The following is a 13,640-nucleotide window of genomic DNA, read 5'->3' as shown; positions in this document are numbered from 1 at the left end:
GTAATGGTGACCGTATTTCGGGGAAGAGACATCTGTTTTCCCAGTGCGTGTGCTGTCTCCTTTGCTTTGTGAGCTTTCTATTTACATAACAAGTCTGTGCTAACAGATTAAAAAAATCCTGTCCCCATCTAATCTCTTAAGATACATACAATATTCTTACAACTATGGTATTTGATGCATCTAAAATTAAAGATACTCTACTTTTCAAGAGAAAAAATGAAAAATACCAAAGAATGATCTTCCAGTAACAGAAACAAACTCAATAACTTTGAATTGTGCTGTCACAAAAGACTAGTGAAAGAGAATGGCAGTCTTCAGGTAGGTTTTAAATTTCTATCTTCTAAACCAATCAACTTGATTATTGGCTGTTTCTCAGGTTATTCTTCCCATTTACCCTGTAGCATCACTGCAAAACGCTCCTCCGAAAGAGAATTTTCCAAATCAGAGCCATGGGCTCCGTAGTAGAAAGAAATGTCAAAAGCTGAGAGACCTCTTTACAAGCATCCAGTCTGATTTTGTCGAGATTTTATTTTGCAATATTTGCTATTTTTATTTTCTTAAATGGAAAAGTCACATAAAATGTTATTTAGTAACTGCATATGTAACACTAAACCCAAACACGGTATCATTAATATCTAGTGGTGGCACTACATTACCACCAGATAAACAACGCTGCCTGCAACACCAGCCTACTGAAATCCCACCGTTATCTTCTGACACATCAAAAAAATCAGAAGAAACAATTTTAAAACTTGAAACCACTGTCTTTACTATCCATATATATGTCACAGGAAGAGAAAGAGTGGCAAAGAGAAGACTCACCTACCTCAAATGGGGAAGACTGGTGGAGGTGACCACCAGGTTTCGGTGGGTCTCTGAACTTTTGGAAAGAATGACAGAAGTGCTGTTTCTTCAAGTCTTTATGTTTCTTGTGTTTTGTTGTGATAAAGCCTCTTCTTCCTGCAATAAAACACATGTTGTACTAAACCGACACGTGCAGAAAGACAAGTTATCAATACCTGCTCTTCACGTAGACGGCTCGGTTTCTCTAACAGACTGCTCACTGCACAAAAACCATCAGCGCATTCACAAAAGCAAACACTGAACTAAACCGGTGAGTTTACCTAGGCGCTCTCAGTAGTCAGTGAAGAAAGGTAGAGTCCAAACTGTGATTTAAAACAAATTACGCCTACTCTGATCCTAAATACAGCTGTCTTCTGAACTGCCCTCTAGAAGGATCTCTCTTCACTGACCGTAAACGCAAAGTGAGAAGACCACCCTAGCATCCAAGGGTAGGGTCCAACTCTGGCCACAGCCTCCACTGCTTTACACTTCCACAGAATTTGAGGCTCTAGAAACAGAGCCCACACAGCTGGAGAATGGATGAAAGGACTTTTTAAATGAGATATTCTTGAGAAGATCTACCATAAAACTTCAGAGAACTAGAATTGTAAAAAAAACCGTCCAGTTTTGCTTATTTTATACACACACCTCTACATATGCTCACAAACTCACAAACATACACACACTCACAAACACACACGCTTACATAAATTAACATAAAAACCCCAAAGTAGCTTAGATACCATTGAAAGTAGATTTTAGACTTGTAGGCATTTTCCCCTAAAATGCCCTGTAGATTTTTTTCCCTGGAACAAACACAGCTACACCTAATTCTGTGACTTGAACATGCGATGGAGAACCATGTACGCAGCCTACCCAGAGCCTTGTATTTAATTTTATTCTTACAACCAGCATAAACAGTTGGAGAAAATATCTTAGCACGATTACACCTGGACTAACCACAGGGATCAGAGGATTTTCAGGTTTCCCCAATGTAGACCTGGAACCTCAATCCATCCAGAAGACCTGGCTTAAATCGGGGCTCACTTAGCTCCTCAGCAGAAAGCTATGGGGACACCAGATTTTTTTCCTTAATTCTTCATTTTTTTGGGACCCTTCTCGAGAGGCAAATCCCCTACGTGTCACCCATTATTGATGTCAAAGGGCACAACTCAACCCTCTGCTGAAAGGTTCCTCCGGTCCGGGGCCGGCGCCACAGCTCGGGGCTGCTCCTCTCCTCCGCAGAGGCCAACACTGTCCCAGTGAATCAGATAAAGGAGCCGATTTGTGTATTTCTGATGGATTAGTATTAACCTAGATCGGTTCCCTAATCTCTGCGGCCGGGGGAATGCTTGAGCTGGACTAGACGCTTAGGAAGGCACAGCACGTGTACGGGAATGAATAACCCAGAGCGGAAAGAGCAGCAGTGAGTTTGGCTCACGCCAGTTCAAAGTGCTTGGGGAAATTCAGTATGTTTGCTCATTCATTTCACTTTGGAATACTGCAGTAGTGAAAATATCTTCCCATCTCCTGTTTTCATGGAAGGACTTCAGTATATTTCACTGTTTAAATAAAAGTAATATTTAGCTGTCTACATATTCAAAATGTATGACCCTAACTCTAAATTTTAACTGTTATAATACCAAAGGGCAGGTATGCGTCTCTAAAAAAGCCTCTTTTGAGTACCTGACTAAAGTCGTCATAAAGCTGTTGGAAATAAGAATCCTGCTTCCTTACTGATTATAATTCACATCTATTATCCAAATATTTCCTGGACACGGTATCCGGAGAAAACGAAGTTAAAACATAGCAGATGACATAAGAAAACAAGAAGCAAATATCCCCCCTTTCATGACTACCTTTGCGTGAACATATGGCCTTTTCCAAGTGTCCTGTTCTTTTGGATGACAAGTTGGGCATATTAATATAACTTCAAAAATGCATTTTAACTGCCTAACAACACGATATACTGAGTGAGAAAGATTAAAGCTAAAAGAAACACAACAACAACAGGCAGGTCTTTTAGAGGAGCTTATTTAAAAATTAGCTATAGCTATAAGGCTAACATACTAACACGTTTGTTTCGCTTAGGTGATATATAGCTGTAAGGCTAGCATACGAACATATTTCGTTTACGTATGTGATATACAGCTACAAGGCTAACTAACGTACTAACGTTTTTCAGATTTGGCAACGGTGTCATTTGAGTGGCTGTAGCTTTGACTAGAGAAGACGCAAGAAGGGATACTTCCTAGTTTTTTTGTCTCCAGCTACAGGGAAAAAAAAACAACAAACAAACCCTGAAATGGATTTTTAATTGTCTTAATTTTTTAAGGGGAGAAAATCAGAGACATTAATTTAGTCAGTAGTCTCAATCCTATAAATCCTGCATATCTGATACTTTCATAAAGAAAGTGACAAGTACTAATAATATATCTTACAACCATGAAGACTTTTATTTCAGAAAAAGCCTGGGTTTTGACAGGAAAGGTGCACGCTGCTATTCAGAAACAGCATACATGCAATCTTCACCTGGCAATTTAAAAACCGAACGAAAACAATCAAATTGACAAATAGATCAGTTGCCGACTATAAAGAAAATCACTCCCGTGTACAACCCTGGGTAATCAGGAGGTAAGCACAGTGCAGGCCCGCGTACCACAGCGCTCCTCGTACCTAACTGCTGGTTGCTATGGCAAGCGTTTGCCCGTGGTTTGTACATTAAACAATAATATGTTTTCTGCTTCCTTGTTCTTGATATTTTGATGAAGTTAATACTCGAGATTTGGACCTGGAAGGGATGGAAACTAAAGGTTCTCCCCAATAAACACACGTTCTAACTTATTTCGGTGTTGTGAAAACATCTTAGAATTAAAAATTAATGAATAATTCAAAAATTATTTTCGTTCATCTGTAACACAGCATTTTAAAAACTTGTGATTTATTTCCATTAGCTATTTGCATACCTGTTGTACATGCATTTCTGTTTTCTAGCTCACAATGGAAACGTAATCTACTTTTCTCCTTCACTGATCTTTAATTTAATATAGAGATAACTGTGAAACTGATGAGAACTGAGATGATAACAAATAATTGTAGTTCTGTATAATACCAATTTGTCTTTTCCCCTCCTTTTTTCCCCCCTAAACAAACGTTATTAGAGGTACAAAAGAATGAATTAGTCAAAAAAATCAGTTAGTCATTACTCCTGTAAACTAAAAAAACCTGAATTCCTTTCTGTAGTTACCTCTGCCTGGAAGACAGTGGTATTTCACAAGGTGCGTAAGAGCGGCTGTCAGCACAAGAGCTCTCCGATGGGGAGAGGATGATGTTCATCCATTTTCTTCTTGATTTCTATGGCTAACGTAAAGACTTAACATACAAAATACAAATACTTTTGATAAAATAACCGCAACAGGAGAGAGAAACAATCCTCTTCCCACCCCAGGGGTCTCCAGTGGACCCACTGCGAACTGTCATCAACTGAAGGAAGGTCCATGACAAAACTTCGTAACAGTCATACACTTAAAAAAACCAAAAGACAAAAAAAGAGATCTTTTTCTTTTGATAGGAATGCCGTTTTCCACTACCAGCAAGCGCATACAGTCCTCTTCTCCTTCCCACACATGAAAATAAAGAATTTATATATGGCTTCATGTGTCTGTTGCATCATATCTTGACATCGGAAACTACTAAAGAGAATTCATCAACGTGGTCAGTGGTCCTAGGTTATGACTTTTAACCTCTCCGGTACTTCATAATGTATACGACTTGCAGAAACAGTATCCAAAGCATATCTAAAAATTGCATAAAGGCCAATAACAAATGTTATATACATTCTGTTTATATTAATGTACATTTTTTGGTAATGCTTGGCATAGACAAGGAACAAATGCTGTCCTGCAGGCAGCTGAACCACGCTTTCCTCCTGCCCAGCTTTCCTCCAGCCGCTCGTGTGCTTCCACCCCACGCCGAACACTTCTTTCATAGCTGAGAGCTAACTCATCCCACCAGAATATGGTCATTTCTATATTCTGATTATTTTATATAAGTATATTTGTGTCAACACCAAGATTGCAAGCTTTTTGGTTCCTGAAGAACATGGTGCAGGCAGCTGAACAAATACTTGAATAAACCAACCCCACAAGGAGCAGAAGAAAAGGCTACCTGGACTTTAAGATTAAACTGTTCTCCAAAGCCTCCAACTCATCAGGAAAGAAGAAATTTAATCCCGCAATCACACCAACAGTTTATATTTTTGCCTCATGATACTTTATCATCACGTAATAAAGCGCCTTCGTTTGGACATGATATTACGCCATTGTTTAAAATTAAATCCTCCAAAAAGAAAATAACATAAACTTTTCTAAACTATGTTATTTCTTACTTAAAAATTCTTGGCACAATTCTCCATAACTGGCAAATCTTGATTATTTTCAACTCTCATGGAGGCCAAGCGCTGCCACAGGAGGAGGTTTCAACGACTGATGTCCAGCCCAGACTCTGCACATCAATTTTCTTCTGGTCTGGACTCAACCAATGCTGGTGGCAGAGAAAACTCTTTTCTCCTAAATCTGAAATACTACGTCGTATATCTAAAGATCGTATAGAAAGGTAAGCGTGTGCGTGTGCGCACTTATATGCTTTGCTTATATGTATACGCATCAATTTGAGACCCGTGTTTGCATTCATACGCACAGGTACTGATTTGGGATACCTTGTAGTAAGTTAGTGCGAACCTCGCCATCCTCGAATCTGTAATTAAGTCACTGTTAATCAGTGTCAAATCACTTTGTAAACCTCTAAACCAGTTCATGATTAAGTGCTGCTAAAATTCAATCTCTTGATCTAGCTTAAATCACTAATAAATTTGGAATCGCTGTTAAATCAGAACCATGTCAAATATTTCCATCCACGACGCCCGCCCAAGTCCACGAACACCACCACATATAAGTGTCTTTTCTGTTGTTACTGTTCAGATATGAGATAATCGGAAACTCTTAAAGAAGCAAATTAAAAAAAAAAAAAAAAAGAAGGAAAAAACCCAAAAAAGGCTGTAGTTTCACAATCCTCTCATCACTGAGCTTTTTAAGGAGGAAGTACCTTAAGGAAGGTCAGGGAATAGCTTTCACCACCGCTGACTGCCGAGCCGATGGTTTTAATACGTTGAATTTTACTCTCTGCTTATTTAGTGATGTGACCAACTTCAGCACCGCAGCACTCACACTTTCCATATTCTTTGCTTCTATCATCCTTCTATAGCTCGAGGGTGTTACATCTCCCAGGAAAATGATAACCAAAGTCATCATACACACGGATTTCATTACTCAGTATCTCCGCAGCGCCTTCCAAGGTGTTAAATATTGTCATGCTCCAGAAAAGCCTGGACAGGGAGTACTACAGCAAGCATCCTGCTTGAAACCGGAAAGGCTGAGAAAGTCCAAACCAAATTAACGTAACGAAGGAATTGCATTTCACCAGCCAGCACATACCACGCTGCCCGCTGAAGGTCGCCTCCTTCACCGTCGAGGAATATTCATCCTCGCGCTTCCTCTAAGTAGTTCTTTCAAACTGACGTCGCTACTAATTAGTACTACTAATTGTCCAATTCATTCATAAAGTATCAGGACGGTATTTTAATAATCCCCTGACACAGGACTCCTAAAGCAGAATTCAGTTTCTGGAATTCTAATTCTATTCTTGCTAAGGTTAATAGACGGTTTCCCACTGAGTTTAATATAATTCACATTGGATCACTACTGAGTCTATATTTATATAAAATGCCCTACTATTTGAATCTGTTTGATCATTTTAAAGTTATCAAACTTATTTATTCATAGATGGAGAACAAAATTCTCTAAAAATCTAGCCAAGGATTGAACGATTTTTCAGAAAGCTTTGATAGATTTAATGAAGTCTGTTTTTAAGGTATTTCTAAGTAGCATGGTACGAAATCATCAAACATTCCTCTGACATTTAGAGATATATGTATATACATATCACCTGCTGCAAGTAGCATTAAGACACGGGAAATGTTATTAAGCTGCTTTAATGACAAACGTACCAAAAGTCATTGGGGAAAAAGGTACCCATCCTCCTAAAAGGCTAATAAAACTCACTACTTTGTTGCAAGGTTTTCTGAAGACTTAAGAGTTTGTGAAAAGGCCAGAGATGAGAAAAATGCCTCAGAAAATAGTTTATATATAAACATATGCAAGACCTCATGATGTCTTAATGAATTTATTAATTTGGAAACTTTATGTTGACCTTGGGCAATTATTGATACATACACCGTGTATTGTTCTGGCCACTGCTATGATCATAAAAATAACTATACTTGCTGCAGAATTCGACAGAGCTGAGGTTTTCCAGAAAACCCACTTTGAACCCCACCCTGCACTGTAATACGGAAATATTAGTATCTATATAATGTTTTATATAAATATATAATATGCACATTGTGTCCCTCAGGGCTCAGTTTTGGGGCCAGTTTTGATTAATATCTTTATCGATGATCTGGATGAGGGGATTGAGTGCACCCTCACTAAGTTCGCAGACGGCACCAAACTGGGTGGGAGTGTTGATCTGCTGGAGGGTAGGAAGGCTCTACAGAGGGACCTGGACAGGCTGGATCCATGGGCCAAGGCCACCTGTAGGAGGTTTAATAAGGCCAAGTGCCGGGTCCTGCATTTCGGTCACAACAACCCCAAGCAACGCTACAGGCTTGGGGCAGAGTGGCTGGAAAGCTGCCCGGCAGAAAAGGACCTGGGGGGGCTGGTGGAGCCAGCTTGACATGAGCCAGCAGTGTGCCCAGGTGGCCAAGAAGGCCAACAGCATCCTGGCTTGTATCAGGAATAGCGTGGCCAGCAGGAGCAGGGAAGTGACCGTGCCTCTGTGCTGGGCACTGGTGAGGCCTCACCTCAAGTGCTGTGTCCAGTTCTGGGCCCCGCTGTACAAGAGGGACATTGAGGTGCTGGAGCGTGTCCAGAGGAGAGCGACCAGGCTGGGGAGGGGTCTGGAGACCAGGGCATGTGAGGAGAGGCTGAGGGAGCTGGGCATGTTTAGCTTGGAGAAGAGGAGGCTGAGAGGAGACCTCATTGCCCTCTACAACTCCCTGAAAGGAGGGTGGAGAGAGGTGGGTGGTGGCCTCTTCTCCCAGGTGAATAATGACAGGACCAGAGGAAATGGTCTGAAGTTGCAGCAGGGGAGGTTTAGGTTAGATATCAGGAAGAATTACTTTACTGGAAGAGTGGTCAGGCACTGGAACAGCCGCCCAGGGAGGGGGTTGAGTCCCCATCCCTAGAGGTGTTTAAGAAACGTCTAGATGTGGCACTTCAGGGCATGCTCTAGTGGCAGAGATTGTAGGGGGATTTTTGTGTGTGTATGGTTGGACTCGATGATCTCAAAGGTCCTTTCCAACCATGAAGATTCTATGATTATATAACATATACAAAATTTAAAAAAAAATATCCTAATCCAAGAATCAAAAAGGCATGGAAAGCTGGCAGTAGAGGAAAATATAATTTAAATCTGATTACTACTAAAGCAAAAATTTTGAATTTTTTAAGCAAAGTGATTTGGCGATAGCCTACAACTACAGCCCACAGAAACAGCGCAAGGTCCATGAGAAAGCCTTTCACAGAAGTGCAGACTCCAGCCTGCCCTCAGAAGGGTTCCTGCAGAGCAGGTCAGCACTCACCACCACAGACCTCCCAGAATCTTCTCAGCTCTGAGAACGTTGTGCTGGACAGGCCGTGAAAACCATGCTCTCAAGCATGTGCTGAAGGAATGCCTAGAGAACTCACGGAGCTTGGTGGGAATACCTCAGTTCCACCCATTAGTTTCTGACATAGCAGTAAAGCACAAATCCTCTTGCATGTCTCCCCCTCCGGCAGAAGCAGCTGTGATGCCTTCAGGGTTGGCTCCTGCACTCTCTCACCAACTCCTCTTGCTCCTTCACCTTTTCCTCTCCTCACCACACTTTTGCTCTTGGATCCAATCCCCCCCCTAAAGCAGACAACCTGCACTTAGTACAGTCCTGAAACTCTTCCTCATCTGCTCAAGTCCTCTCCTAAACATGGTAACACATTGTCATGGTTTCAGCTGGGATGGAGTTAACTTTTTTGCTAGCAGCTGGGGTAGTACTATGGTTTGGATCTGGGATGGGAATAGTGTCACAGAGGACGGGTGTTGCTGATCATTGCTAAGCTCTCAAGGCCTTTTCTACTCCTCACCCGACCCCACCAGCGAGCAGGATGGGGGGACACAAGGAGCTGCGAGGGGACACAGCTGGGACAGCTGACCCCAACTGGCCAACGGGATGTCCCATCCCACATGGGGCCATGCTCAGCATAGAAACCTGGGGAAGAAGAATCACAGAATGGTAGAGGGTTGGAAGGGACCTTCAGAGATTATCGAAAAGGAAGGGGGGGAATGTTCAGAGCGATGGCGTTTGTCTTCCGAAGTCACCGTTACGTGTGATGGAGCCCGGCTTTCCTGGGGAGGGCTGAGCACCTGCCCGCCCGTGGGGAGCAGGGAATGAATTCCTTGTTTGGCTTTGCTTGTGTGCGCAGCTTTTGCTCTACCTATTAAACTGACTTTATCTCAAACCATGAATTTTTCCTCTCTTTTACTCTTCCGATTCTCTCCCCCATCTCAACCAGGGAAGTGAGCGAGCAGCTGCGTGATCCCAGTTACCGACTGGGTTAAACCACAACACACATCTTGCCCTGAGACCAGCTCAACTCTCTCTCTCTCACTACTCATCCCTTGGATATGATTCTCCATTTCTTTAGTATCTCTGTGGAGTCTCATGAGGGGAAAACTTGTCCCAGTGCATTTCCTCAGCTCTCACCTAGTTTAGAGAAGCAGAATAAGGAAAGCACCTTCCTCCAGGGAGGCTGCTGATGACGTTAGAGCTGACTGGAGAGAGCTGCAGCTGGCGGAGAACATTGCTGACAGGGATGGTCATAGGCCAGTCTAAGCAAGTGATGGATATGGAAGTGTTTCCAGTCACACAAGACTTTTTCAGTTAAAAGCCTAAAAACAGACAAATACCTAAGCTGGTAGTTTGTGCATGTAAAGCAACAATGAGGACAGTTCTCCTAATCCACACCTACTCCCTGCTTCTCTCCAGGCTGGCACTAAGGAACTGTCTTCCCCAAAAGCAGGCTGGACCTCAGCAGTCCCACCATCTTCCCATGTCCAGAAGCACACCCATCTCCCCTTCAACATTAAAGATCGTAAAGAACGTGAGATTTCAGCCACATGAGAGACTATTTCCAAGCAAATGACTAAATAGTCCACAATGGTGTCACCGGTAGACTTAGCCTGGGTCACTGGTTGGAATGACCAAACCCAAGCCCATTTCCTAAAGCAGGGTTCCATCCCGCTGTACCCAGAGAGCGGCAAGGTTGTAAGCACTCGTGGAAGAGTTTTAGGCAGGCAGCAGCTAGGGCTGCCTTGGGACATGGGCATCAGGGGTGTTTTCTGCCATCCCCAGCCCCAACCCTTTCTGGCTGGCTGTCTCATCGTAAGGGTTTGTAACTGGAAAAAAATAACACTCAAATGCAGCGGCAATGACTGCAGTATTAGCTACAGCTGACACAGACAAAGCATTACATTAAACATCTCTTACAGCAAGTTGATCATAAGAACCATCCGACAGCTGTAAGTTAATTAGATTCTGATATGTAGTTCGATATCCTGACAAAGATGCTCAAGCACATACTCAGCATTTGCAATACAAGAGAGAGTTGGTGTAAAGCTGCCACGGAGGCAGTAAGAACCTTCGCTACACAGTTCGAAGTCACCGGGAAAAAAACCAGTAATTCCCAGACCACATAAATGGCTGCTGATACCTCTGCACTCAAAAGCAGCTGTTTGACTGTTTTTAAACTTTTTTTTTTTTTCAATTTGCAGATCACTACAAATAAGTTTTGTATCTTCCAATTCCTATTTTAATGCACTGCTTTGCAATACAAAATTACCCAGGCTCAAGAATAGTGAGTGGACAGAGGCACGTAACAGGTTGATTGGTCTGGTTTGGTTTGCACGCTTTATGACGCAAACCAGAAGTGATCATTTTTATTTGATAAAATTTCACGTTGTTTTTACTCTGAGCAATTCACCAGCAAGAACAAACACGGCGGGTTCCCCAGCTAAAAGGTAAATGTCCCAAGGTATGGCAGAGTGGCAGCCAGTCAGCCAGCAATTCAAAAACCAAAGGAAACATCATGTTATTAAAAACCTCTAATAATTTGTCAGAAAAAGCTTATTACACAGCACCATAAATTCACTATCCCTTTGGTTTATTGAGATAACCTAATAGTTTCAGGGGGAAGAGGTTGAAACCAAACCCATTGTTACACAAGAAAAAGAGGGGACAGTAAAAGCAAGCATTTGAAGTCATCAAGGTGTTTGACAATAAATCAACAACAGGAGTAGGTAAACCCCACGTTTTTTAAGTTAAATACACAAATACACGTTGAAGGATTAAAGACAGAAAGCTACTGCAACAACAACAAATGCTTTAAAAAAAACCAACAACACAGACTTAACTCTTTTCTCTGTTATATTCCAAAATCTACAACATAAATTCAAAATATAAAGTGCATTAGGTTTTTTGCTTCTAAACCGTTTTTTGGGAAGCAATTCAATGAACGGCTGTATTAATGCTGTCATACAGAGATCAAGAAAAGCGTTTCACGCGTTAGAGCCATTAACAAATGAATTTTGCCAGCTCCATCTTAGCCGGCTTTTCACATCAGCAGGACACGCGGAGAAAAAGGATCTGAGAACACGACTTGTAGAAATAGTCATCAGACTCGGTTACAACGTAAATTTGGGGGTTTTTATTACAGGATTTTATGTAAAATTTTCTCTTCTGCAAAAAAACCCAACTCGTTCAAGCTGAAGAAGCTTCTAACATGCAACTGAAAAAACTTAAATTGTTTAAGGCCTCCAGACATTAACAAGAAGTTAAACACTTCTAATTGCTTTGCAAGTTCTCTTAATTTAATAATTAAAAAATGTAAGTGTCATAGCAGTATAGCCTTACAATTCTGTATGGTTCTAAGACCAGTGAATTACGTAGTGTCAATTGGTCTAATTTAACGACTAGATTTTTTCCTTCTTCACAGAAACCACAAGATACGTGTCCCAGTTCCTTCATTCTTCGTGTGTTTTTACACTACCTGGATTTAGGCTTCACATAAGAGAAAATTTCTGACCCCCGAAGCTTTTCTTTCCTTTTCTGTACTTGCAAACTTCTCTAATTCAAAGGTACGACAGCTGGTAGGAAGGAGTTAACGGGAACTTCCAGATGACAGAATTCATTTCCCAAAGAGAGTACCGAGACAGCCGTTCAAGGAGAAAAACTTTATACTGAATTACGCTAGATTGAAATTGATGGGACAATCAGATCCCTTGGCAACTGCTAATCCGGTAGATAAAAAGATTTCTATTCAAACCAAGCGCCGAGATACTAACGGTGAGCTGAAGCCTAAGGACCAAAGCAGATCTTCAACTCAATGCAAACTTGCTTTAAATTTGACAGCTGTAAGAGTGCACTTCCCAAATTTTTGGAAGCAGTGCTCAGTGGCCTTGGTCTGATACATAATAAGCCTGACACACTATGTCCAACTATTTGGACTGTCTGATCTGCCAACTGCCTGCACCCATGGTTAAAAGTAATTGCATACCTGAAGAATTTGATTAGATTTTAAACGCATCTCTCCGGGGATGGCAGTACGTGGCTATGCCACTGGAGAAATTTTTGGTCAGCTTTTTTTGAACATCTGAATGTGAAAATATGTGGCAAACGCACACCAAAACAAAAGTTAGGACCTAAAATAACTGTGTGAAATTCCACTTTCACCCTCACTTTGGATTAACAAGATGAACAAACAAGTGTGATCAACAGGACCTCCACTGGAACTGAAGACTGGGAGTGTAAAAGCACGTCAACAAAACACGGTCATACACAGAGACACAAAATTAAGGCACGTAAAATGGCAATGTGCACTAGTGCCTTAGGAAATACCTATTTCAGCTGCTGCTCAATTTCAGAGAACAGATGGAAACATTTAAAATCTGGGCAACAGGATTTTTTTCTTAATAATTCAATAATTTCTTAATAGTATCAAGACAGCCTGAAAAACAGGTAAGAATGCCTTTAATTCTCAGTGACCTGAGATCTGTGCAACCTAATGAGGCTAGTTTACCACCCCGATCCTTAGTGATAAGATTTTAAACAGCTGAAAGAGTTTTCTGCTCTGTGGCATCATCCAAAATTTCTAATAGCCTTGTAATATATTAAATGAGGAATATGTCAGTATATTCTTCTTGTGATTCGGCCTTAGCAGGTACAAGTAACAGCGTTCAAGTCCTTCCTCAACTCCACTAGGTACAATTTTTTTGAGGGTTATGTTCTTGAATACTTCTAGTAAGACATATCTAAAGGTTTGGCGCTAGAGAAAGTGACTCACCTTACACACGAAACAAGAGTCTCCAAGGAGATCTAGACAGAAAGCCTGACGTACTTCCGAAGAGCCAACACAAGCACTACTAAAGTCAGCCTCCGAACATCTTGTTATATTATGGAATACCCAAACCAAGGCACCATACAGAATATGACCATTACTAAAAAAGTTTTAACGCTGTAGAAGCTCATGTAGCTAATAGTTAGCTGCTACTAAGTGAAATTATTGAATTAGCAATTTTAAAGTAGGGTTCCAAATAGTCTTCTGAATCATTTACTTTTTGAACTATAAACATGTCCTCTGCTAAACTACATA

The 13,640-nt window shown here is 41.3% G+C and overlaps 1 protein-coding gene across 10 annotated transcripts in view; it reads right to left on the bottom strand.

The window, feature by feature from the left end:
- MBD5 (methyl-CpG binding domain protein 5) overlaps positions 1 to 13,640 on the bottom strand; it is a 148,361-nt gene that overhangs the window by 66,379 nt on the left and 68,342 nt on the right. For 7 of the 10 annotated variants that reach the window (XM_074594185.1, XM_074594187.1, XM_074594188.1 and 4 more), the window contains exon 3: positions 827 to 960. The gene's annotated coding sequence lies outside the window, so the exon portion shown is untranslated. Of the gene's footprint in view, positions 1 to 822; positions 961 to 13,640 lie in introns of all 10 variants that reach the window. The other 3 variants (XM_074594178.1, XM_074594180.1, XM_074594183.1) reach the window with 1 other exon arrangement.

Source organism: Larus michahellis, chromosome 7, assembly GCF_964199755.1.
Source record: "Larus michahellis chromosome 7, bLarMic1.1, whole genome shotgun sequence".
Classification (NCBI taxonomy): Eukaryota; Metazoa; Chordata; class Aves; order Charadriiformes; family Laridae; genus Larus; species Larus michahellis.
This window is presented reverse-complemented; position numbering and strand designations above follow the sequence as displayed.